We start from the raw sequence: 27,651 nt of genomic DNA, 5'->3' as shown, positions 1-27,651 counted from the left end.
TTGACACTTTTTTCTTTATCGAAAATGTTCAGGATCCATTGGTATATTTATTTTCTAAAAAGCCGTGCATTTACCTAAACGTCCATAGACAATCGATATCCTAACCTATAAATTCACTAGCGGATTTCGAACTTGATCCCTTCCTCGCTAGCGAGGTCTCGCGATGCTTGGTTTATCGTCGTAGCTTTGTGCTTAACGGGACTTCGCGGATTCGGAATAGGCGTGCATTAAAGCGATCCGCGGCGCCGCCGACTCGCTTTGATTATCGCTAATAAATGTTTACGTTGCTACGAACGAGGTTTACGAACGAAAATGAACGGTAATACGCCTAATTAACACCTTGTTTGACCGATGACGCGCGGCGCCGCGCTATAGCGCCACGGATTTGTATATCATAATAATTCACGTTGTTGCCGGCCGCTGCGCGACAATGGATCGGCTAATGTATTATATTAACCTGTTCGTAATGCGACGTTGCGGATGGATAATGCATAGGCTTTTCAAGGAACTTGAAGCGCTTCGAATCGGTCGATGGTGTGTACACGACGAAAATAAAAGTTAATGTTCACGGTTGTGTGTGTGTTATAGCTGAATACGAGGTGACAATGATTAGTTTTTGTATTAAGATTGTTCGCGATTATATGGTAAATATGCTATATTATAGTATGCTATACTATACATATACAGTTGCATGGAAGATCGCCATAAATTACATATTTCATTTTCGAGATATTTCGTTGGCTCAAAATAGTGTTGTAATAAATGCAGACAATTTTTATTTTGCATAAAAAGCCGTACTAATTACTTTGGGCCATTTTCTCGTGATCCATCGTAGAGGGAAACTTAATCCCCCGAAGATGAACCCCATCCACGAACATACGGCGTTCGTGCGAACCCGGAATCATCTAAACAGCGTGGCCAGGAGGAGCCAGCCAGAAAAAGTCAGTACGAGGACAACCGAAGTAAAAGGAGCAACGTTTCCCGTGTAATTCGGTCCCGCTCAACGTTGCCCTTATGCTGCGCAACATCCGATACCTTTTGCGTACCACCTCGCGCGACTTTGTGCGCAGACGACGTAAGATAACACCTGTGACATATAACTAGCGAAAATAAAACGGTCCGGTGACCGAGCCACTCGCGCGTGAACACGTAAGCGCGTAAAACTGTTGACCAACCGATCAGGGAAAAATTGAAACTCGACCTCATGGTCTAACGTTCTAGAAATCTGCGCGTTATGGCGACGAGCCTCGCGAATGTCATTCGAACGGGTCCTCGAACGTGTTGAAAGATTAACAGCTCTGCGGTAGAATATTTAAAGGAAAAGCCGAGGAGAGTACCAAGAAACTTTTTCGATCTTGAAGGTAATTTAATCGTGACGGTGTAAACGAGAATTTTTAACTTTTATTCGCATTAATTATTATGTGATTCAGAAACCTGGTACAAATTTTCTGACACGGAATATTATCGACAAAATATTTTCTGCATATCCCGCAAGAAACTAAATTGTAATTTATATTTATTTTGCATTAAAAATTGGTCGTATTCGTCTTTGCGCAAGCTGCGTTACGCCTCTTATAAATCAAAGAAAATTAAACTTATCACATAACATATACATACATATAGCAAACAAAATATTTCGATCGTAAGATCTCCAAAAATAAGAGAGATATTTAGGTGTTTCTTTTTGGTTGAGACACCTTGTATACCGACAAGCAATGAAACTTAACTAAGCCGTATAAATGTTGCAAGTAGATGAATCACCTTGAAATACTTACAAACTGTGTAATTGCAGCAGGAGATTATGTTTGAAAATAAATTAGTTGTGAAATTTGATCGGACTATAGCGTGGCCGCATGATTATAACAGGTGCTACGCGTTACGCAAGGAGAGGCTTTACACACCAAGCAGGTTGGTATGATTGTACGCTGCTCAATGAACGAACAAACAAATGCAATTTACAAAAATGTTGTTCTTGTAGCTGCAGAAAAATTAATATGTATGTTATTTCTTATTTTCATTTGGAATTAAGTTTGCCTATACTCGACGTATAACACCATTTGTTGTATAAACGAGTAAATATCTAATAATATCTGATAACACTTTTCTGTCACTTTAAAAATATAACTGTTCCATTATAAGAACACTCGTGTATCCGTCATTAGTTTGGATAATTGTATAAGTAAAAGCATAAATGATTAATAGAAATCACTCCTGGTACAAATGACTTCGTGAAGTCTTCACTGGATTTCTTCGATGTTAGTCTCGTAATTGGTATGTCTGTCTTCACTATCACCAGAGTTGAGTTTTTATTTAACCCATATACCGGGTAAAACAAAAAATGTTCTTGTTCCTGCATCCGTTCTAAAGCCGCGACTGCGATTGCGCGTATACATCATCGTATATGTCACCCAGGTTAAAGTCTTCGGCATCGATAACGCCAATCCAGCGCGGTAGAGGATGTTTTATTCAAGGGAAATTGATCTTCCGTGGCCTGCATATGTACATCGGCTTGTACGTGCTGGTTTTACGGACACATCGACGCGGTCCGACGGTCGTGAATTCTTGCGTGGTTTCGCGCGACGAGCCGTCAAAGATGTCCCGTGGAATCAAGTCGAAAGTGTGTAACGACCCGAGAATTATACTTCGCGCTGGATGCTGCAATCTATCGAAGAAATTTCTGTCCTGATTGCGGGCAGACGGTTAACGTTAATTTTACCGATCTTTTTTATTAATAACCTTCTTTTTGGAAAAACGAGACGAAGAAGTGGAAAACTCGCAGGTTCAAGACCAAAAAGAAAAGACAGTGATATGTAACATAGTAATTTTAATTAAGTGTACTAAGTGGTATATAACAGAAAGAAAATTGTAAGCTGGGAGTTATACTAACCCAAAAGCAAGAATTATATGAAATCATATAACGTTCACTTATTATAAAATAGTTCTAGCTTTCTCGCCACACTCACACACTATACTAGAAAAAAAACGCAGATTAACGCACGCTGTTCTCGCCATCTGTTCCTCTGCATCGCTCGCTTTGCACTGGAGTCCGATTTGACCGCGCAGAGAGCAGCGTGTATACAAAACACGACCTTACAAAACGTTCGCAGACGCTCGCGGTAAATCCCTGCATATGTATCCATCCTTTTCACTTGAAACGTTGCGTGAAATTGATATTTGGTTGTTTACGATCGAAATTAGATTTCTGATTAAAAACCGCACAATTTAACACTACTTTTAGCGATCTTTTATATATAGTATTTACGTTAACACTCGTCGGCGTATCTCTAGCAAATAGTGAACATCTAGCAAATTTCCTCCATTCAGGAAAAACATGAATGGAGTAAATGTTATACTGTCTTTTTATAAGTGACACAAGAGTGGCTGTAATATCGTTTCGTTTTATAAATAGATATCTTTTAGAAAATGATTTTTAAATTTACAATTCCGATTAAAACAACAGCAATTACTAAGCGAATAATATAGACGTTATTGCAGTCAATAAAAGAAGCGATAGACGGACTTGCATTACTTACAAAATGAACGACTCAATTGCATATTTTCTAAAATATACCTCAAGGAAGTAGAGTAACATATCTTGGTATGCGCCAAGATCGGATCTTGGCATTATCTTGACATGATCTATGCATATCTACGCTGCGCACGCAATAGACACACGCACCTGAGGTGTTCCGAGTCGAAAGAAATGACAGAGAGCGAGAGACGCTTCTAAAAAGAGTACATGTTATACAGTCGCATAGTACTGTTATACAGTCGTATATAGTACATGTTATACAGTCATATATTGTACTGTTATACAGTTTTCCTGTAGTAATTATACATAAACCATATTATTCTCCATTATATTAATATAATATAATATAATATATAATTTTACTAAATGCAGACAAATTGCAACAGCGAAATGGATAGTGGAGAAATAATTATTTCGTAACATTTGTTTAATTCGAAAGGGTTTTGATACTTTTAGTGGAAATGGTACTGGAGATTCTAATAAAATTAAGATATTGTTAATGATATGAAATGGAACGAAGAATCGGCTCGCGGAACACCGAAAGAAAATCAAAGAAATAAAGACGACCAGGGATATGCCAGAAGCAATGACGCGCATCCTGCGGTCCATGGAGAGCCCACCATCTCCGCGTGTATCCGCTGTTTTCCGCTTGGTCGAGAAAGGATGACTCGAATCCCCTCTGGCGCGATCTGTCCGCCCGCATGAAAAATCCTTCGATGTGCGTACGTACACGGACCGGAAATACCCCCGGGTGCCCCGCTATACGGTGCCCAACTATATAGCTCTATCGCGGAAGTGCAGCGCACCGAATGCAAATTTATATCGACGTGGCCACTTTACGGGCAAATTAAATTGATAACACTTTCCGCCGTAAAATTCTAATCTATTCTCGCTTTTCGACCGATGGGGTTAACAATTAGGCTTTTCTATACGAATAAACGTCCGTGGAACTTTTTCAAATCCCTTTTTATTGCCGGCGATATCGTGCGCGCGAACGCAGTTAAAGTCGCGGAAATTGTTTCTCCTGTCGTTGTTAATTCTCGGTACGCTCGATTTATGTACTTACGCAGTTCGTAAATTTGATTAACGGGAAGGTACGAGCGGACGCGCGAAGATAAAAATCTCGACACATGTTGTTGAGAGGGTGTAATAAAATTTGTTGAACGATCAATTTCCCACGAGCCCGGATCGGAAACGATTTTCACGTGTTCCTGTCGTCCCGGAACCGTGAATTAATTTATAATAATTATTATTATTATATTTATATTATCATAATTAAGTATATTTAATAATTTTCGCATTTGGAGAATTGACGTCATTAAATTTCCAGGGTTAATAATTTATGGGGTTATAAATATGTAAATATGGGGTAATTTAAAGGGTTAATAATTTATGGAACACAAGAAAATTGACACGCGCGATATTTTCACTTTTAACAGTTCCTTTTAAATATAAAATTCGATGCCGTCGATATTATTTTGCTGTAAAATTATTCTTGTTATATCGAGCATCAATGTATAATTGTGTTTTATAAGTAATTTGCAAATAATCATTGTCGCCCCGGTACTATAATTTATTTTTTGTTTATCAGGCGGTGCAGCGTGATCGAGGTTCGAGATCAAGGCCAAGGTTAAAGATAATTAATCATTTCGAACGAAAGTATCGAGCCGTCGGCTCGGAGAAGCACAATTCCCGAGTTCTCGCCGAATTAATCTGGCTGTCTAATTAAACCCATAATTACGGCCGACATGCATAATTGGACCGAGAGTCGGAAACAACTTCAGCTACGAAAGGATCAAAAGGTCCACGACCGATTTCTCGTGATATACGGTGATCGCCGAGGTCGGTCCACGGATCGAGAGCCACGAACCGGATGGTAGTACCACTCGTTGCACCTGCGTCAAAGGCCTTTATTGTCTTAGGACCAGGTAGATGATCTTTAATAGGTTTCGGACACGCTTCGTGCTTCTCAGGATCTCCAGTGGACTGCGTCGCCACCGTGAAACTCTGTAGACAGGAATTCTATCCTATTTGCTTCTTCCTTTTCTATCAACTTCTTTTTCTTTCATTTTCTTTTTCTTCCTTTTCATTCTCCTTTCCGATCCATCTCTCTCAGATATTCTATTTTTAGCTCGTTTTTGGGGTGGAGACCTTTTTAGAGGTTTTCAGTTCCTTCTCTACGGGCTCGCGCGTCGTTTCCGTTAGCTCGAGTTTGCTCATCAATCTCGTTCCATAATTACTCCCAGCGGTAACGTGACCTTTTCTGTGGTTTGCTCTTTTTCACATATTTTCCCTGAATATTGTGCAACTCCCTGATTTTAGTATAGAACGTTAGAACATTTAATATATTGTACAGACGCGCGAAATACAAATCTGGGCACTGGGGAGATATCAGTGGAAGTTTATCATTTTTACCATAAATACATAACCTCCTTAGTCCAGCAACATGAAAACCCTTTTTTTTACACGACAGTAGTTACAATCAGACTGCCGATCTTTTTACATAAAATAAAAATACTTTCAATAGAATTTAATCCAATTTAAGTTATAACTTAATTCGTATATTTTTGTGTTTTAACAATAGTAACAGAAAATAGAAATATCCGAGGACGATTCGTTAAGTTTTTCGTTTAGATATGGACGATGTAAAAGTCGCTCCGAGTCTATAATTATGCATGCAACTGCACTTAGCGTTGTGTTTTCCACTTCCGTCACCGTTGTATCTCCCGGAAAAAAATGTGATCGCTAATCGACACATGTTGTCTCGATCCTTTAACACTCACTAATTGTCCTCCTTATCTATTTCGGTACCGTCTTCCCAACGTTGTTGTATCACCAACTTTTTCCGTTCGCCGACAAGTTTCCATCCTCTCTTCCCTGCATTTATTCACGAGTTTATTTAATCGTGTCCACGGTACGCGACACGTCTAGTCGATATATCAACTAGTTACGCTATCGGTCCACCTGATCGCTCGCCGTCAGACTCTTCCCGTTCTCCCTCCTTTCCCTTCGAAGCGGTCTTAGGCATCTTAATAGCGCGTTAATGCCCCACTCGTCGAATCGCCTCGATCGTCTGTATTACGTGATCAACAAAACGATCTCGAAGTTATGCGATCGATATCGTTCATCGATCTTTGGGAAACGAAAATCAAGAGAAAATCGTGGAGCTATAAAATCGGTAATTTGTTGCCATTGCTGTAATATTGGAATTGTAAGAAATTTTTAAAACAACCTAATTTAATAATTCCAGTTGGTTATAATAAGTTATAATTGCAATTATATTAAGAATTTCTTTTTAATTTCATCGTAACTTGGAAAGGATACTTTTCAATGTTTATTTAATTTCCCCATTGCTTCCTGTTCACAAAGAGCAATGAAAAAGCCGATTTTTCAAAGCTTCTCAAACATTTCTGACGAGTTTCTATTTCAAACGTATCAGCGCTTGCTTAACTATTCCATCGAGAGTTAAACAAGATTTTATTCGGACGGCGAATATTTTATTCGAAAAACAATCGCTTCGGATGATTATCTTAAAATTCACTTATTTTTATCCGAAACAATTCGAATAATATTTAACTCTGTCTACTGCCAATAATAATTAGCCGAAGGTAATTATTCGACATTTTCAATTCCGCATATTCTCTTATCTTTTAATTCGGAGTGATCACGATACACAAGGTATTTATTTTATTTATTGTTTATTTATCGTAGGCCAAGTTCCTCCGGTTCGACGATATTGGTCGCCGTATAAGACCGACGTAACTCTTTCTTTTCTTTATTGGCGGACGAGTGTTCCATTAAGAGATAATGTTCTGTCACAGGAAACCGTAATCGTATCATGTACAGCGCGACGTTAATGTTTCTTTGGATTCTGCCGCTGGACGCAGCGCGGACGAGTTTGCGAGAACCCACGCTTCGCCGGAGTTTCTGTTTTCACGGACGATTTGTACACCGACTTGTCCCCAAAGTATATACAACACATAAATATTCAACGAGCGATTCTTTTCTTTCTATAAAGTATTCCACGGTGAAACGGCTAAATAGACGTCGCATAAATTATTGAAAATTTACCTAAGCCAATTCTGTCCGCTACTATATTTCGTTCTTTTTTCGTTCTTTACGTCGGAAACGGGCAACGCGAAAGTAGAACGTCCCCGCGCATAAATACGTCGGCGCGCTTCCGACGTGTAAATTGATCTGAAAAATATGTCCCTGACATTTACGACGCTTAAACCTGTTTTATGGACGAATGAAACGGCTCGACGGATATCTTCCGATTTAATTTATTTAACATCTTTATGCCGTCCGAGCAATTCCAATCGGACGGTTGATCTACAAAGTTGTCTGCGATTAACAGGTTTCGTTAAAGAAAATATAGATATATTTTTCTGGCCTTTGGTTGGTGCACACTGTACACAGTGCGCGCTCTGTTACTCTCTGTTCGCAGCGAGCGTTGCAACGAGACAACGGTGGAACGCTGCAACCACTTTGCGAAATTTTTATTTAGCGCCGAAACCATCGGCAATCCGCAAATATTAATCGCGATAGTTAATTTTTACGGGTCTTTCTAACGATTCGGAATTTTATACTTGCGACACGGGGCTGCTTTATAAAGAAAGAACAAGAGAGCGAAGAGAGTTAGTCATGCAGATGGTGCAAGCGTCCGCTAATAAAGATTTATGTTTCGTAAGAAAAATCTTGCGCGGCGGCATCGAACGAGCATAAGAAGGTAGGCGTGAAACTGCAAGTGCGCTCGAGAACAAGTTACTAGCCGACTGACCCGGCCACTCGTAAAGCAACAGTTCGCATGCTTAGAAACCGACGTGAATACGTGAAGACGAGAGTGGCGAACGAAAGAATCCGAGCTACGAGTATCCGGTAGCTTAACGATCGAATCAAATGTCACGATTCTTAGTGAAAGATCCGCGTTGAGAAAGAACAGGCGCTGCGAGTATTCGATCCTAATCCGTAATTAACGGCTCGAACTCGCGTGCACGGAAACCCCTTTACAACCGAAGCAAAACATTTCGATGAATGCAAAACATTACGATAAATGCAAAACTGCACGAGGAGCGCTTATGCGCGCGAAGCGCTTCGATTCCTGTGGGACTTTAGAGCCGATTCGCAAGATTAATGTACGCTTCGGTTGTTCTTAGTTTCTTTAGGTTTTCAACCGCTACGTAACCTGACATAACCTAACATAAAATGCTCTAACTGGTTTCTCAATTTTAGTATCAAAATTTTTATTAGAAAACTTAGCGTACAATATTTATAATTTGCGTACAATATTTTCTATTTTTTTCGTTTATTTACAAATAAATAAAATATTCCTTTAAGCGTGTACAAATAATGGTGGGAATATAATTTTTAATTATCGTCGGTGCTAAAACTTCTTTATCGTTTCGATACAACACTGAGAATTTACAGTCTAATTTTAAATTATAATTGTTGTTTTTTTATTCGGATCCTTTAATTCTGCAGAAGATTTTTTAAGGTATAAAGAACAATTTAATAATAAATAGCAAGACATGTTGGCCTCCTTTCGATTAGGTTGCTACGTACGGAAAGTTTCCATCTTCGGAGACTTTTTCTAATCTCCCCTTTGTGACCCTTAACCTCCAAATCATGTATATGTAAGTGCAGAGGGTCTTTTATTAAGGAAAACAGTTGCCTTGTTTCAAGCTCCAGCAACTGATTATATAATAATTAAAGGACATTAGACTGTGCAAAAACACTTCACATTTAACCCTTCGCACTCGAAGCGATTTTAACTGCAAAATAATTTGTCCGGCTTCTGGTATTTCCATTTTATATAACAAAATTCACTCTGTTCGTATGAAATTCAGTCGCGTGACTCATATGATATTAACACTTTCAATCATCTTTTAAATAAATAATAATAATTATATTAAAAATAGAAATATTCCAAATAAACGTTCCAAATTAATTTAAACATTCAGTTATAATCTAATCTAATTCAGTTCGGTAATATACAATAGGTAACATATAGGTCTTAGTATATATATTACTGTATAATTATATATTATATATTATTTATATTTTATAAATAAATATTAAGCTATTAAAAATATATGTTGTGCTATATACGTTGGTGCTATATATTTGTAATAACTATGGTCTACAGCGTACGTTAGAAATTCACAAGAAACCATCTTTCGGACATGTTGAAGATTTCAACATGCTCCAGAGGACAGGCTCCTCCACGCAACGGGTAGTAGTAGTTGTAGAGCAGGCAGTCGTTGCGTGTGTGCTCTCCTCGCCACGCTCATTTATTTGCCTTCGCGACGACCGCGGTCGCGTATACATACAGTATATGTATACAGTACAATATACAGGTGGTGGGGCTACATTTCAGCGACAAAGTAGCGCGAATGCGCGCGTGTACTTGCGCGTGGAAGCGTGGGGCGTTCCGTAACGTGCGGTTATCGTTGCAGCCACTATAATGGATAACATTTCTATGTTAATGCAATTATACATACTAATGCACGTAATAACATTTAATTGGAATGTTTCGAACGTATCGCGTCTTGCAACGAAAGCAGAAGTGTTCGAACCCTTTTATTTAGCGCGCGAACGTCTCGGCGTGGCCTTCGAATTGACTTCGACACAAAATTCCGTGTAGTTTCGAGTGCATCGCGACATGCAAGTATGTATACACTGCGCGACAAAATGATAGGATTAACCCTTTGCACTCGGAACCATTTTAACTGTAAATCTGAAATAATTTTTCTGGTTCGTGGTATTTTCATTCCACTTAACAAAATCAATTTTTATGCATACAAAATTTATTCTTGCGACTCCTACCAACAGTTTTACAACACTGGACAACTTTTTATATCTAAACCTTATTGTTACAAAAATTATTTTGGAACGTAATAGAATAATTTTAGTGCAAGGGGTTAACTCTTGTTATCCTATCTGTGGTTAACTGTCGTCATTTATACCAACAGTTTTGTTTTCAACAATCTTTCTGAAATTAAACCTTGTCGCTGTAAAAATGATTTTAGAAGGCGACAGAACAATTTCATCAAAACATTGACATTAAATGAAACATTAAAATTAAATAAAAATCGTATTTTTTCTGCCTACCATCGAAGTTTTCTATTCTTATTATCGAGAGGATAAAGAGACTGCGGTTGAAAAAGTGTCGCCGGTCGGGCGGGGTGCTTCCGGTCTTTGGAACGAGCTATACTTGGGATAATTGTCGATCGTAACACATCGAAACGATATCGCGCATCGATGCTCTTGTCAAGCGGGGCGAAAATTATGGCCGGGACGACAACGTGAATATCGGGGTACTTTAATGCCGCGACTGGGTGGAATGCCGTAGTGTCGCTGGGAACAACTAGTTTACCTCCACTAGTAGACGCGCGAGCGTCCGTACCAAGTGCGCTCTCGCAAAAAAATCAGCGCGCACACACACTCTCTCTCTTTCTCTCTCTCTCTCTCTCTCTTTTTTCTCGCTCCATCTCTCTCTCTCCCTCTCTCTCTCCCTTGCTCCGCGATGGCAGTGGCTATCGTGCGGTCTGCAACTAGTCCGAGTGACACGAGAAACTCCGTTAGAATCGCTGCGAAATGAAAGTTTCTCGACCGATACGGCCGCTGAAACGCTCGATGGAAGACAGTGTCGTCGGCCTGGCCACGAACATCGGTGCATTTATTAGTTCCAGGAACGAGATCCGCGCTTTTATGACAAAAACTTGACGTTCACTTTGGAAACATTCAAATACCACTCTCTTTCGGCATTTGAGAAGGCTCGAATGAATTCGCCGAGATTATGTTTTAATAGTGCATCGAGTATGTAATAGTACATCGAATATGTAATAATACATCGAACATGTAATAGTACAATGCTGCAATATTAAATTGATAAATACAAAATGCGATAACCGTGCGCGCATAGTTTTGAGGTTACTTCAAGGTCACAGTGTCGTAGGTCGTTGAACTCGTCCCAGCGTTGGTTGTCGCATAATGAAATTGAAAATGCATACTTTAGTTTAATAAAATATATATGGATAATCTTGACACGGTCTTGAGAAAACTTCCAGCTAATCTACAGTGTGATTGAATTGCACGGTTAAAACCTCTCAGTCGATTGGATTAAATAATTATTTCAATCCCGAGTGTGATTGACCACAACAGTTAACAGCTCTTAACAATTTTCTAAATATAAATGAATGCGATAAAAATGATTTTGAAATGTGGCATGATCATTTTTAGCGGCGCCTTAGAGTCGCCACTCGACCGCAAAGGGTTAAACATCGGACAAAGTCAGGACCGCTAAAAGATATTATTCTTGGACAAAAAGTTCGATCGAATTTCCTCCGATAAATTGAAACACTTAAGACAGTCATTTTAGAGGAGTTTCTCAACCACGGCGCATTTCACCAATTTCATCTTTTCTTTCTCACCGAACTTGAATCTTTTGTCCGCCACTGTGCACACACGTGTCTCGTTGGGACTACGGAGACACCGTGCTAGAATAGAACGTTGTTCGGTGGCCGCGTGATCGTAGAAACGACAACTGGTTACTAATAACAGATTGTAAATCCATTGAGGATATCCCTACACCGGTTGGTCTCGGCCACTCCGCGCGGCAGCCATGAAATGTAAATGAGCTTGGACACCTCGTTCGAACGGGCAGTTACCACACGTCTCGGTCACGTGTCGCGTCGTAGAATTTTCTTCTGACAGGTCGCGCGAGGACCATTAACCCCTTGCCGTACCACGTTCCCTTTGCAATCGCTATCATTCGAATTTTTTCGATCGCGCTGATTTTTTTAGAAAAATACAGCAATTTTTGGGAAATGGAAATTTTCGAAGGTTTAAATATTGGCGAGAAGAGAATGAAATTTGATTCCTGGTTAACCCTTTCACTACGTTGGCGCCTATTGGCGTCCGAAACATGTTGGCATCGATAACCGATGACTCTATCACGGAGGAAACGTAAAAAAGGAAAGGTGGCAGGACGAGAAAGAGAACGGGAGAAGAGAGGGGTGGAGCAAGAAAGAAAAGTAGAAGAAAAAGACAAAGGGGACTCGTAGGAAAGAGAAGGAAATTTTTTGCCGCTAATCTGATCGCGATTCGAGGTAACTGCGCAGAGGAAATCTTCATCTTCGCTTGTAAATCAGAAGTGTGAATTCAGAACATTTCTCTCTCTCTCTCTCTAGTCTATTATATTTTACAGCCGATCAGTACGTATCGAGGCTATACACGACACAGACACCTGCGCATCTTTCCGAGCGCCGAAGTCACTGAAGATGCGAGTCGGGTAACTCGAAGCGGAAACGTCGGCGGATGCATCAGCGGAAACACGTGTCGACTTTCTAACTACACGCGCTGTAGGAAACGCGAGGGTAAATCTTTCTTTGAATAGCAAATGATTGGTAAGAAATCATTCTAACGCATTGTGCACTTCCTTTCATCGTTCGTGGTCGAATCTTCATGCTTTCTAATATCTAATGAAATCGGAAAATCTCAGCGTATACTTTACGACGCATCGGTAATTACCAGACTGTGGATTTTTACGCATCGGTGATTACCAGACGTCGGATCCTATACTACACGGACAATACGTACGAACAGAATGCGAAACAAAACCTCTAACGAGTTACAAATGTTCTGCTAATGTAACACCGTATACTATAGTTTTTTGCAGTAATTGGAAACGAGATAACCGTTAGAGGTAGTGCGAGAAGAAATTCAGTCAACTTCTCGTAGTAGCACACTGAACTGTACCTCGATTGGGAAATTAAATTTTTTATTCACCCTTTGCACTCGAAGCCGTTTAAACTGTAAATCTGAAAGAATTTTCCTGGCTCAAATGATCAGATTGTATTATTAAAATGAGTGTTCGTTAGTGAAAACGTTGCGTCCATTTTATGGTAGACGCGGTGGCCCTTCAAAGTCGGCCCTCCAACGTTCGGTGGCCAAATTCTGACGACCGATTCGGTGAATGATCAGCCAACGATCGTACGTCAACGGAAAGCCAGATCGGCCGAGAACATCGCCTCTGTCCGTGAAAGTGTGTAGGAGAACCCGAGGGAGGCAATTCCTCGCCGTGCGCAAGAACTTGGTCTTTCGCAGTCTTCGATTTGGCGAATTTTGCGTCCGGACTTGGGCCTACACCTGTACAAGATCCACCTGACCCAGGAGCTCAAAGTTAACGACCACAGAGAACGCCGTTTGTTCGCTGACTGGAATTGACCACCGAGATCCTGCGATTTGACCTCTCTAGACTTCTTCTAGTGGGATTTTCTGAAGTCACAGGTCTATACCAGTAAGCCACCGACGCTCTCAAAGTCAACATAGCCCAGGCCATCGCACAAATTCAGCCGGAGCTGTGCGGCAAAGTCATTGATAATTACGTGCCACCGTACAAAGCCAATGGGGACATTTGAACGATGTCATATTCCATATACAATAATATAATGGCATATTGGCATACACGTATGCCTGTATAATGGCATACCCTGGCCTTTCAAATAAAAAAAAAAATTCGTTAATACCTCGTACACAGCCCATTCTATCCCATTTCAAAATCGTTCCGCCCTTACTGAAAAACCCTATACGACGCCCGTGAAATTGTGGGACACATCGGCGAGCTCGACGAGGAAGCGACTGAAAGAAAGAACGAGGGATGAAACGATACGCGACGGATAAACGCGGATAAACGGAACAGAGAGATATTTATTAGTGTGGCCGGTGTGTCGCCTCTATGAAGCCAATTTACATCTCGTGCCGCGTGCATAAAGATAACTTGTCGCGGGTAGCCGTAGATATACGCGGACGTATAGATCGCAGAGGTCTCCGTTATACGCGAAAGGCCATTAGTACGTCGTGCCCCCCCGGGGAGGAGGAGGAGGGGAGGGGGGAAGGGGAGGAGGAGAAGAGACGGACATTGATTTGTGTTTTGATGCGAGCTACCAGACTGCGAAACCTTCGCGCGGAATTAGCGAAACGTATCTATTTATCCTGCTAATTCTCACGGCTTGATACCCGCGACGAATTATTATTAGGAAAACTCACCGCGAATAAATACCGTTCCGCCGTGCACTTTTTTTTACAATACTAACCACCGCGTCGCGTCGACGCGTAGCCGATTACCCTCGCACGGTTTATGGTGTTAGCCGCTCGCGTACTGGCAGCCTTGCGATACTTAAGGGGTAAAAAAAACCCGACGATCCAGCGTGGGAAAAATCAACCAAAAGCGCGTTCCAATTTTATTAATTTTTTTGGACACATCGACGAATTTGGATAACAAATTATATTTGCACATTTGTTCTTCGAAACTTCTGAAAGCTTCTGGGATGTGTTTTTCTTTAAATTTGTTTTTTATAACTTTTCAATTTTATTTTATAAGCATTCTTTATTAGCAAAAAAATATCAATTATATTGCGTACAAGTATTCGTAAGAAATTATCTTTCGTAACAAAATGCAAATATTAACCATTTCCGTCGCACGAAATGAATATTCCGAAAGAATCATTTCAAAATAATGATCGACAATAATTTACTACATTCTGTTTCCGTTTTAATGAACCGAAACGCTATTTCGGCGTGGAATTCTTGAATAATTTATTGGTAATTTGCGTTGCTTGCGCTGTTATAATTACTCTTAAACATTGGACATAAATATGTAAATGAACACGAGCGGAATCGTGTTTCAATTAAGACGTACATATACGGAGGATATCAAAATCGAAAACAAAATTTTAGTATTATTTAAAATATCCGTTTGCATCGTTTAATATTTTTTTTCCACTTAATAGTATCCAACTATTAGCTGATCATCCCGCAAGGGTACTATGTCACAGGATGGAAATGCGAGAATATCCTTAACATGATATCATGCAGTTATGCAGAATTTGACAACCGTGACAGCACTTTTCCCTTCCAGTGGACAATTATGCAGCGACAGTGGAAAATATTCACCTCTCAACTTTACGCGACAGTTGCAAGTTTTCTGTTAAAAACCGCGAATGAAAAATTTAATTACAAATTATCGCAGAAAAATATTTGATAGACGAATATCATTTTTGTTTTTTTTTTCTAATTAGGAAATATAAATTTCATGTTTAAACAACAAGTTAACATTTCGTTTCAATGAAATCCTATTCAACATATAAAAACTATACGGCTATTAAAGATCCATATTATGGAATACAGAATATAAGAATTTCAGGTGCGTAAATATTATTTTTTAAAAATAAACCCATCTTTTTCATCGAATATCTTAGCAGCGCAACTTGCTCTGTGATCGACGAATATACTCGTCGCGGGTCGATTCTGGCTACACAAAACTGTGCGCACTTTTAAACGAGGGCGCCACCGTTAACTGGTTTTAATAATGTCATCGATAAAAGCTAAAAAGAGGTGTCGCGCAGCGTTCGTTCCGAACGCGTCGTAAAAGCGGAGAAAACGGGGCCCCGTCGGGATCATCGATTTTCGGAGCGGGCCGAATCGGAACAATGGCATAAGAAGGAAAGAACGTCGCCGAACTCGGGGTAGCGGGAGGGGGAGGCATATTATGGTATGCAGCTATGCGGTCAGGCACGTTATATGATTATTTTGTGCGGGCCAACGGCAAGGCCACCCTACGGCGAAGGTGACAGGGATCTCCTCCTCGCCGTCTAACCCGTTGTCTTGTGGATCAGGAACCTTGAGGAATTCCCGAAGAGGAGGTTCTGTTTAAAGAACCGAACCCGGTGCGCGCCCCCACCTCGGACCCGAGGCGAAAAAAAAGAAAATAAAAAGGAGAAAGAAAACCACGCGCGTAAAAAGGGAAGAAAATGTGTCGCACAAAAGGCCCCCGAAGGGGTCAAGCCGGGTCAAGTGATGCGATTTGGTTTATGGCGCGAGAGAGAGAGTGCCTCTTCGCCTTGCATTATTGTATTTTCGTCGATGATTTACGATAGGTACTCTACGTTTCTGTTCCTCTCTCTCTCTCCCCTCCCCCTTTTTAATCTCTTTTTCTCGCTTCGTCGGCTGGCCTCCGCTCGACAAACACTACTTCGTCAATTTTCGCCTCGATTAACGCGCTTTCTGGTGTCGTCGATTCTAACCTATATAACGGGAAAGTACTTGATCGTCTTCTGTTTCTCTCTGCCGACACAGAAATGTCTGTCTGAAGAAATATTTTGGATTTCCAGTTAAAATGGCTCCGACCGCGATGGGTTAAGTTACTTTATCAAATAAACATTCCTTTGCATCTTCAAATTTAACCTAATATTTCAATTGAACCTAACTGACTCAAAGTTGATACAGCAATAATTTTGTTAAAATTTATTTCAGAATATTCAATTCGGATGATTAAAGTATTGATTAGAATAAATAAAAGTATATTTTATTATGAGTTTATACAGTAAGTTTACGATTCGTTTCGCGCGTCTTTTCAACATTTTGGCACGCATAGATGACATAACCTGACTTAAGTCAAAATTCTCGGAAATGTCACGCCGATAAGATTCGAGCTCGCTTAATTAGAAACAGTGGATGCATCGCTTGAAGGTAGCTCGTTTCGAGGGAATTCGCGATACCGTTGTTTGCTGGGAATTAGCTAGCCACGTTCCCGAGTATCCAGTTACAGGTGTGTCCCAACAAATTAGCCAAGCAGTCAATTCCGTGGCGTGGTGTGCCCGATGGTGCGCCGCGATTAGTATTCGATCGTCGAAGTATTTGCGTTACGTAAACCGATCACGAAAACGCGTTTCACGGCGCAATTATTAACACAATGGTCGGCATTGTTAACGAGGGGGTCGTAGTTTAATTGCGCTGTAATTGCGACTGGCACGAGACGCGGCGTCGCGGGTGAAAATTCATTAGCCTACGTTGACGACGAACGATTTGTACCGCCGTTAGAAGCGGAACCCTTTTGTTTCTTTTGTTCTTTCGAAAATTCCGTGATTCGTAGTTTCATTGACACGCGATTCTACTTTCACCGACTAGATTTACATGATGCGAGATTGATACTATTCAGGCACCTCTTAACCCTTTGCACTCGAAAAATTATTCTATTTCATTCAAAAATAATTTTTGCAACGAGAAGGTTTAGATTTAAAAAATTGTCAAGTAGTAAAACTGTTGGCAGGAGTCACGAGAATACATTTTCTATGCGTAAAAATTTATTTTGTTAAATAGAATGGAAATGTCACGAACCAGAAAGATTATTAAAAATTATTAGAAATTTACAGTTGAAATGGCTCCGAGTGCAAAGGGTTAAAACGAAATAGCTCGAATTTCCTGGAAACGTTAGAGGGTTAAGATTAGCATAGATTGACTAAAATACTTTTCTATCTAATTCTGCTATTCCCTGTAATATATAAGAAATATAAAAGCTCGTGTTTTTCAATTTATCCGAGCCTATAATGAAAACTGAAAAAGTGCTATTCGTAGATCTCGATAATTTGTATATGTTTTCTTCGAAATCCGATGAGGTCGAAAATTAACTTTTTAAAATAACTTTAACACATTGATGAAAATTTTAACAGTTTCATCCGAACCATTAGTCGATTTCGTGTGAACCGTTATCGGTGCAGGAATGGGAAAGTGATGTTGCAAAAGGGGGTTGCTTTTCACCAAGAATGATTGCTCGCGGCGCAGACTCCGCGCACCGGGAACAGCGCGCAGATAAGCGAAGCCCTAAACACGGCCGTGCCTCGCGCGGTTCAAAAGCTTTCGAGGAACAAAGGCTCGTAAGTTCGCGAAACGAGAAGTACACAGCGAATGGTGGAATCGGTTATCGACGTCAATGACTCTCCTTGTGATTAATTAATTGGCGTTTCACTCGTACGTCGCGGAGAACTAATTTGCACGCTGTAAAGACCCTACGCTGTGAAAGTACAAGATAAAATTACATGAAACGAAGATTATTCTGCAAACATATACTTAGAAGACGAAGGTTAAAGAATTTTAACATATCGTTAAGGTTTCCAGTAAAATCCGATATTTTAATAAACATACGTCTTATTAAATTAAAATTAGATATTATAGTGAAGAATATAACGTTATTCATACTGCAATATATTTTTGTCTAGCGCGTATAAGAAATAAAAAATATTGGAAATAATAGAAACATAATAGAAATTGAAATGAAAATTGAGAATACAAAATTAAAAATTCAAACTATTAAAAATTAAAAATTAAAACTACTAAAAATTAAAACTACTAAATATTAAAAATTAAAAATTAAAACTACTAAAAATTAAAAATTAAAACTACTAAAAATGCAAATGAATACTTTTGTCGACGCGATAGAAATTTTTATATTACCTTAAGAAACTTCACTATAGTAATGAACACGCGTCTGTGCAACATGTTTATTAACTTTCGTCGACGACTGTACATGAACGGACGCGCGAAGCAAAATGCAAACGAATCGCGGTTGCAAACACGGATTTTCGTACATCGTCGATAAATGAGTTTCGAGATCTCATGCTCGTGTTAATGTACATAATTAATGACGCCCCGATGATATAGGAGGAGTTTTATTTTTACGGGAAGCTGCTTGATTCGCGAAGATTATCGGCGATATCGAAGTATGATATTAAAAGTCGAGAGAATCTTCTTTCGAACTTCAACATAAATCGTGGGCCAGGTAGCGACACAGAACGAGAATAAATGTACCCGGACGTTTTATTATTTAGAGGTTTCTTGTTCGATACCTGAGCGGGATTGGCCATTACGAAGATACAGGTATAAATAATGATAATATAATATCGCGTGTAGGGGATTGAAAGAATTATTGCCGAATTAATAACATAATATGACGCGCGGCATTACATTTCGCCGATTATACAGTTCCTATTTCATGTTTTCATCCTCTTTCACCGTTGGATGGTCAATTTTATTATTATTTTAATAATAAAAATTCAAGACTCGACACGGTACAAAATACGTATATGATAGTATTATATTGCAACATTGTTTTATCGCTAAATATTGCTTCTTCCTGTTGCACTGCGCCTATAGTTTAAATTAATAAATAAAAATTTTCGCAAAATCAAAGTTATTTAATTAATGAAATCGAAATTTGAATGTTAAATTCTTCTATAAAATCTAAAAAAGATTTAACAAAGCTGAACATAATTAGTAAATGTTTAATCAGAAGTACAAGTATCTGAAAAATGTGAAGCTACAATTATATAAACTCTGCAGTACATATTAAATGATACTAAAAATTATTAATGTTCCAATGAATTATGAATAATCGACAAACGTTAATAAATTCAGCAATGCGAGTGTTGCTATAGTTACGCATGCTCTGTAGCACGATTTAGAGAAATAGGGCACAAACTAAAAACCACCATCGGATTGTACGAAGACCGAGCTGGAACGATAGATGCCCACCAGCGATTTCCTTATAAGTCACGATCGAAGAAAATTCATGTGTTTCGCGGCGTTCCACGCCGATGTGTCACTTTCTCTACGCCGCCGAGGGGGAAGAAACGGTCCCTGGCCGTGCAGCACTACTAATTGCTAACAAACCTCTGTTAACTGACGAATTAATTATGCTTGCGTTCAACGTCGGTGCTGGGGGTCCGGATACAGACGGAGATACCGTTTGAATGGATACTTTGTTATCGCTGTACCGTGAAAACCATTACCATCGCATTGATCGTATGATATTTATTGCGTATCCGTAGATGCCAGACCGATACTCGAGACATTCGATGTTCCGAGACTCTCAATTCATTGTACGTACTTGCACGGGATGACGCCGAATCTTTTAATGCAAAGCGATCCGTTTGAAATATAGAGCTTTGCTATTATTCTTTAAAGAATCTGAATTATTCTGTTAGCGACTATATAAAACCCTAATTAGATTAAACATTTTGAATTAAATACAGTATAAGTACTGTTTTTTTACAATATACAGGATGTGTCAAAAGTCATTCGCTGTCAGAAAATGTCATCCGCCGCTTTGTTTACAAGTTATTATATGAAAAGTCAAAAGATTAGAAACGTAATTAATAGATACTGTAAACTACATATTACAAATTACTTTATTATATATCATTACACGAAAAGTAATTAATCGCGAAGGAATATAAAACACGCTTTAAAGGAGGAAAGAGCGATCTGGAATTATGCCATGCGTATAATTAGAACTGCTTGCTCAATTCTTGTATCCGTTTAAAGGAAAGTGGTTACCTGATCGAAATAAATCACCTGTTAGGCTAGCGTTGCAATTTATCCCTATTTGCATAATCAATATTCCAAAGCTATTATCAATAAGATTATAATAGCCAATAAGTCACGCGTGTTTTATTAGTTAACAGTTGGCAACACCATTTACCATTAAAATATTGGATCAACTTTTCGCGCAGGTATCCATTTCGAGCTGTTCGATTATGCAACGAGATGTAATATACAACCGAGCAGTAATTCTTTACACCGTGCGATACGTTGCAATAAAGAATAGGAATTAGTTCAAGCGTGTTGCAAGCAATTTACGTAATTTCTATTAAATAAAACTTGCGCGATATTAATATCAAAATTAATAACTCATTACATTTATTATCTATTTTTGATTAGGGTAGTCGGAGCCAATTAATTTCTGTGCCTTTGCTTTCTTTTTGGCGTCCATTAACCTTTATATTTATCAAATCAGAAATATTAAATTTTTCTAGTCTTTCATTTTGTTTATTTTTGAGTAACGAAATTTTAATACGTCTTACGTAACCTTATTTCTCTATTATTTCGTTTAGTCAGTTCGAAACCATTGGAAAATTGATCTCGTTCGTACTTGCAACGTTCTCACTTGCTTGCCTTGCTTACTTATTAATTAGTATCTGTCAAGTATGAGAACAACGCGGAATAATTTGGAAAAAGGGGGATTATATTCTTGCGCCCCTCGTAGATAGATGATGAGTAGGTTTATTTTGGTGTAACGTGTGAGTGACCCGGCGTCCGCTGGGTGGAACGGTCGGATCGCAGAGGACGCGGTGAGCGTCGTTTCGCAAACAACATGTAAATCGTCGGAATGATATCGCGACGCCTTAATCGCCCGGTTCATAAACGTTTCCACCGTGTGTACCGTGCGCGATTCTCAAAGTTTCGCCGGGGGGTTGGGGGAGAGAAAACAGCAATAAAAAGCGACGCCGAGAGACGGCTAAGCGGCAGCGGCGAGATACACGGGGAATGCGGCAATTCAGTCGGGGATCAACGGCGGAAATATTTTCAAATTCAATGAAAAAGTCTACGGCGCGCGCGCGCGCGGTCGCAACGCGTCGCATGAATTATTGCGCCGAATATATTCACGGGACAACGAGCACGCTGAAACATTGCGCTTCCCGGAGTCGACGACGACGGTGCAATAGTCGAAATTTTAGCCAGAATAAAGATTATAGCCAGATAAAATGATTTTTAATCGGTATATCTCCTTCTACGTGAATATTAAAAGTAAAATAGAGCGCGACAATCAAAGTTTTCAACAAATTCAAGTTTCTTTACCTTCATCGCACTTCTTGAAACATTTAAAATGTACGTTCTAATTTCTTTATAATTAAAATATATGACAAACACAAAATATTAATATATCGATATAAATGTAAATTATTCGTCAAAATCGATGTCACATTGAAGTAATCAATGCATCCACGTCTACATTTTTACAATATTTGTTAAATTCATTTAACAACGAGTTATATTCATTTATAGATTAAAATTCGGACACCCTATATACATAACCTGACAAAAATCATTTTGCTCGGCTAAAATCGCATTTTAGACCACCTTGCGATGGCACGACACAATTTCGATACCGGGAATCGCGGGACTCCTGCACGTGTTTTGCTTCGTCAGAATTTCTGTTTACAGCTCTGTTCTCTGTTTTTTTACGAGTGAACTGAACTCACCACTGCACAGTGACCTCGGAATCCCGCTTGCCGAGACCCTCTATTCAATGTTCAAGTTCAATGGATCAATAGAATATTTTCGCTGCGAACCGTTGAATTTTCTACATCCAAAATATTATTAATATTCTATGATAACTGTCTACATTTAGTACAAGAATCAGAAGTCACTTATAGGAATTTCTTTTAATTATTATAATAGACGGTGAGTAAAGTTTCAATCGAACTATGGTACAGTAAATAGTGTAGTAAATTCTCTGGAATTGCCCGCCAGCTTTTAAACAAAAATGGACAATTTGTGAAGTCCGTTTGAGAAACTGTGACGTAAAAGCAAGGTAATCGCTGCCTTGTCGGCACCATAAGCAGCTTACATTATAATTGATTCATTAATTGGCAAACCGTCCTTGAGCGGCCTTGTTCAATTAGACGTCCGTTAAGATGTCGAAAGAGTTTTACGAATCAAAATCTCATTCTTCGCAGAGAGATTAGTTTAATAAAATGATAATATCCAATTAAACGGTCTGTTGCTATTTTAATCGGGTCTCCTGTTATTAAATATAATTGAAATTCGAAGCGAAATCATACACGTTTGGGAACAAAAATTCCCTGAACGAACGACCGGCAATTTTGCCCAAGGGGACGACACCGTTCCAACGTAACAGAGAGACCACATGTTGATAAGTTTTATACCACTGCTGTCCGTCCGTCTCCTTACGGGCAGAGCATATTTATAAAATTAACACGTTTATTCGTTTTCGCTGACAGCTTCGACTACTGGCCGTAGCATCGCGCGCAGCCGGTACCATCTTTATCGCCAAACGCCTTCATTTTCGATCGCGAACACATCGCCGGGAAACGGAGTTAATACGAAAAGTGAATACCCGTTGGCGAAGCAGTTGGCAATCACTTCTTAAAGAACGGCTGATTTTGTAGTTTAATTGAACCGGAGAAAGGTCGACGAATATGGAAATACAAGACACGACTGTCGTTTTCAAACAGCTTCGGGAATTTAAATTGTCAAGATAAGGAAAAGTGAATCGGCCGCTTTCACGGTTGCTTATATTTGATTTGGACTCGTCGATTAAACGAACGGTCCAATTAGATCAATTCAACTGCTCCCTGGATGTGTACGGTATTTCCATTAAGGAAATATTCTTAACGTTCCGCCGTTGAATAATCTCGAACGGGGTCGGTTGGCAGCGTGAATGAAATAAATATTATTTCCAACGATCCGAAAGCGACAAATATTGTCGACATTTGTTACGAATTCGAATTATAATAGATTTTTCATAGAATCTTAAATCTATTTAAACGTTTTAAATTACAATGGATATTTCATAGAAATTTAGATTGTATTGCATTTTAAATACGAATGAAAATGTTCGTACTAGATTTTTTGCATAAAATTTAATTACGATAAAGTTTTTGTGTAAATAAGAATAATGGTAGATTTTAATTGAATTTGTTATGTTTGCAGAAATGATAAAGTGTGCTCAATGAAAATACGTGAACTATTGGAGAATGAACAAGGCAAAAGAAGATCAATAACTTCTCGCGCAAGTTTAGAGCGCAGCATCGAAAATTGTCAGTGCACTGACCTCTCCTCCAGAAATAGTAAAACGATAATTTAATTAGACTAGAGCGAGACAAGGTATTTTAGAATTTCGATTAAGTGGGATCATCGAACCTGTTACATTTCACGGAACATGGTTTAACAAGCAGTTCCACAATCCAGTGAAGTATACATGACGAATAAACTTTGTACGCGCCGTTTCAAATTAAAATTTTATTCGAATTAAAATCGGAACTCCGGTTTAATTTGAATTGGATTTTTATTTCGATTTGAATCGACGAGCAATTTAAATTAAAAAATTTCAAGTCGAACGACTTCTTAAAAAATCAAAGGAAATTTAAAAATTTTGGAAGTTCGTTAATACATTAAAAAAAGATTTCATTTCGAGTGGAGAAACTTCTATTCGACACTTTTGTAATAGTTCAATTGAAATAAAAAATCAACAGTTAGGAATTCTTGGAAATATTGTTCAAAAATTACAATAACATTATCCAAAATGCAACAAATTATCTAGATTAATATGAAGTAAGAAATTCTTTCGAAATGAGTATATAAAAGAAAATTATTAAGCAACCCTTAACGCGTAGAGCGTAGTGATTAAAAAGCGAACAGGCTTCCAATAAATAAAGGTGTTAAATTCGATTAGGAGCGGGAATATAATCACTTAAAATCCCGCGAATAATTTCCATTGGCTTTCATGCCAGCCGCTCGAAGAATCGAAATTCTTGTAACTCAAAGTTTGTCGGACGCGACTGCGAGCACATTCACGGCCTTCCCACTCCTCGCGGGCCATTTGTTCCATTAACAGAGCCACCTTTGATTTTCAACCCCGTCCTTCTTTGCCTCCGCAATCACGTACACGTCGACTACACTCGAAGAGAGACAGATACACACGCATACACGTCCCCGCGGGGACGCGCGCGACAATAGCAGTTCCGAAGTCGTTTTATTGTCAACGCACTTATTGTCCATCCGCGTATCGCGGCTCGTAAACACTGTCTCACGTTGAAAGCATGTCTCGTGGGCAGATTTCGTAATCGCCGCGGAGGTTATGTCGAAGGTTAGCCCTTCGCGCGAGAGCTTTTCTCGCGTCGACACAAACGGTCCTAGCCCGCGCGGCGAGTACAGAGTTGCGAGTTTCGAGTTCCGACGCATTGCGGACCTACGGAACCGAAGGGATGGCTCTGATGTTAAACGGAGAGCACTGTAAACCAATTTCGAACTGTTCGATCCTCCTCGTACTTTTCCATTAATATATTAATCCATCTTAATTTCAATTCGCTCGTACCGTCGAATTCACAGCGATGCATTGATATCAAAACATAAATAGTTCAATTAAGAAATTTCATCTTTGATAAGGAGATACTGTGGCTGTTCAGAGCGATAATGGATAATAAACGACATGATGTACAATGACAAAAAAGTAGTGCAAAACGCGCCACATTTTTGTTGAAAATATGTAAGTTAATATAAGGGCGGAACGGTTAGCATTCGAAAGGCAACCTCGAGAAACCATTCAAAATTATCATATGATGTACAATACATGTAACCATTTTTGTCTATGAAATTTTTTTAATCGGATAAGATCTGTAGCTTATATAAAATTTGCGGAACTTTGAGTCACTGTAGCTGTAAGTGCAATCAGCTAACTTTCTACAGTGTCTTTATGAACCCTTGATATTTTTACTATATTATAAAAGGACAATATGCTAGTACTTTTGCAGTCAGCCTGCTGCAACGTTAATTAACCCTCGTACCTCAAGGCTGGGTCATCTTGACCCGCAAGCGATAAGACACCACTTTTCAACGCAAACTTTATTACGTGTCAAAGTTACCCTGCATTCGTTTCCCGTGGCCATCGAGAACTATTCGTCCTCGAAGGGTTAATATATAAATATGTAAAAGCAAGAATAAAGTGTTTATATACGATTGACTAAAATCTATTCAACTATTCTCCAATATTTCTCGTCATTTCATTCAACTCACACTTTCGCTGAAAACTGTCACACATAACCTGACATAACCTGGCATAATAAATTTTTGAGTCAGCTTTTCGATCGTAAATTCGAAGCAACGTGAAATTATCAGCAAACGGCGATATTCAACGTAACCGTGAAATTGAAAGTGGGAAGCCCGGCTAATTGGCTCAAAGGTTAATTCGCCGGCAAACAAAATCACTTTCGATCGAAGCGAACAGAGGCAACGAATCGAAAGAAAAATGGAAACAACAGCTTCGAGTGCCACTTGTTTCATAAATATTTGGAGAGCTTTTTATCGCGGGGAGGAAGGGGTTTTAAGGTACCGGCGAGAGTCCTGTACGAAGGGACTAAACAGTAAATCACTCGAATCGCTTCGCAACCAAGCAAATCATTAATAAAAGAGCTGTTCAATGCCGATGCAAACATAACAATCAAATTACTGTCGAAACGGAGTACTCACCGTTGGCGAACCTAACGAAGTCAACACCGTGTCATAGAGCTAATCTCGTACCGGAAGGTGGGGTAATCGGACGATAATTAGCAAAAGCACGGTACACAAGTTGCGATCAGTCACGATTTTTCAATCCTTGTCTCGAAGGGCACACCAAATGTCACCACTTGTAAATACGAGTGAAAACACGAGACGCGATTTCGACGAGATGAGACGACACGACGCGGCGCGACGGTTCCCGATACAACAAATCGAATCGCGTCCGATTCGATTGCAACCGCGACCCGTGCGGTGTCGATGAATCGAAAGGAAAACACCGGGAATTTCGGGGAGTGGAAATGAAACGTGAGCTTCGATCGATGTCCGTGCGCAGACTGCCCGCACCTCGCTGCTGCCGGGCGTTCGTCATGTTGCGGTCTTGTCCCGTCTCGCTCCCACTCTCTCGCTCCCACTCTCTCGCTCCGTGCCTCTCTCCCCTCACTAACCACGGTTGCGCCGTATCGCCTTCCCCTTCGAAATAAGACAAACCGTTGCCCCGGCGCGGCAGGACGAAACACCTATTTCTTTTGGATTTTATCAGCCGAAACGTCTTATCGAAATTTTGTAATATAACTGCATTGAATCTGTAACGAGTAGGAATTTTTAGAGGGTCTTTTTAGAGAGCGAGAGAGATAGAGAGAACTTGAAAGGAAGCAGCCCGAGCGATGCTCGAGTTTTGATAAATTTACGATAGGAATTTAGCCTGCGCGCGGCTCTAATTGAGGGTGCACGAGACCTGGCAACGGAGAACGCGTCGCGCGGTGGGGTCGAAGCCCCGAAAACCTGGCAGAAACTCAAAATATGAGAACTCAAGAATTCGTGATTACCCGTCGGTAAGTTAAGATCGTGCTCTTGTAGAATCAGTAAAAAATAGTAACGTTGAAGGAACAAGTTTTGTAAAATTTGACTTGAAACTCGGTGATTACTGTTAAGGTTAGTTGCAGAGTAAAAAATAGATGTCTTCCAAAGTATATTTTTATTACGCGACAGTATTCGTCAACTAGTTCATTTCTTTGTGTTCTCTTGTATTCTAATCGTTTATTAAAGATTTAATGAGAACTATATTAAAAAATTTCGTCGACGTTGTCCGAGGAAATAAAACGTTTCGTTTCCACTGTGCGCCGCCGCGCTGTCGCCGCTGTATTCGTACACTTCGTTCCGTTCCATTTCGTTCCCTTCTGTTCCATTTCGTTTCCTACCAC

At 39.6% G+C, this 27,651-nt stretch overlaps 1 long non-coding RNA gene across 1 annotated transcript in view; it reads right to left on the bottom strand.

Moving 5' to 3' along the window:
• LOC144471430 (uncharacterized) overlaps positions 1-26,776 on the bottom strand; it is a 52,719-nt gene extending 25,943 nt beyond the window's left edge. Inside the window, exon 1 of the long non-coding RNA XR_013494277.1 lies at positions 26,420-26,776. This is a non-coding gene — a long non-coding RNA (uncharacterized LOC144471430). The remainder of the gene's footprint in view (positions 1-26,419) is intronic.
• Between the last annotated feature and the right edge of the window lie 875 nt (positions 26,777-27,651).

This window comes from Augochlora pura, chromosome 6 (assembly GCF_028453695.1).
Source record: "Augochlora pura isolate Apur16 chromosome 6, APUR_v2.2.1, whole genome shotgun sequence".
Taxonomy (NCBI): domain Eukaryota; kingdom Metazoa; phylum Arthropoda; class Insecta; order Hymenoptera; family Halictidae; genus Augochlora; species Augochlora pura.
Note: the sequence above shows the minus strand (reverse complement) of the source record. Positions and strands in the feature narration are given on the sequence as shown.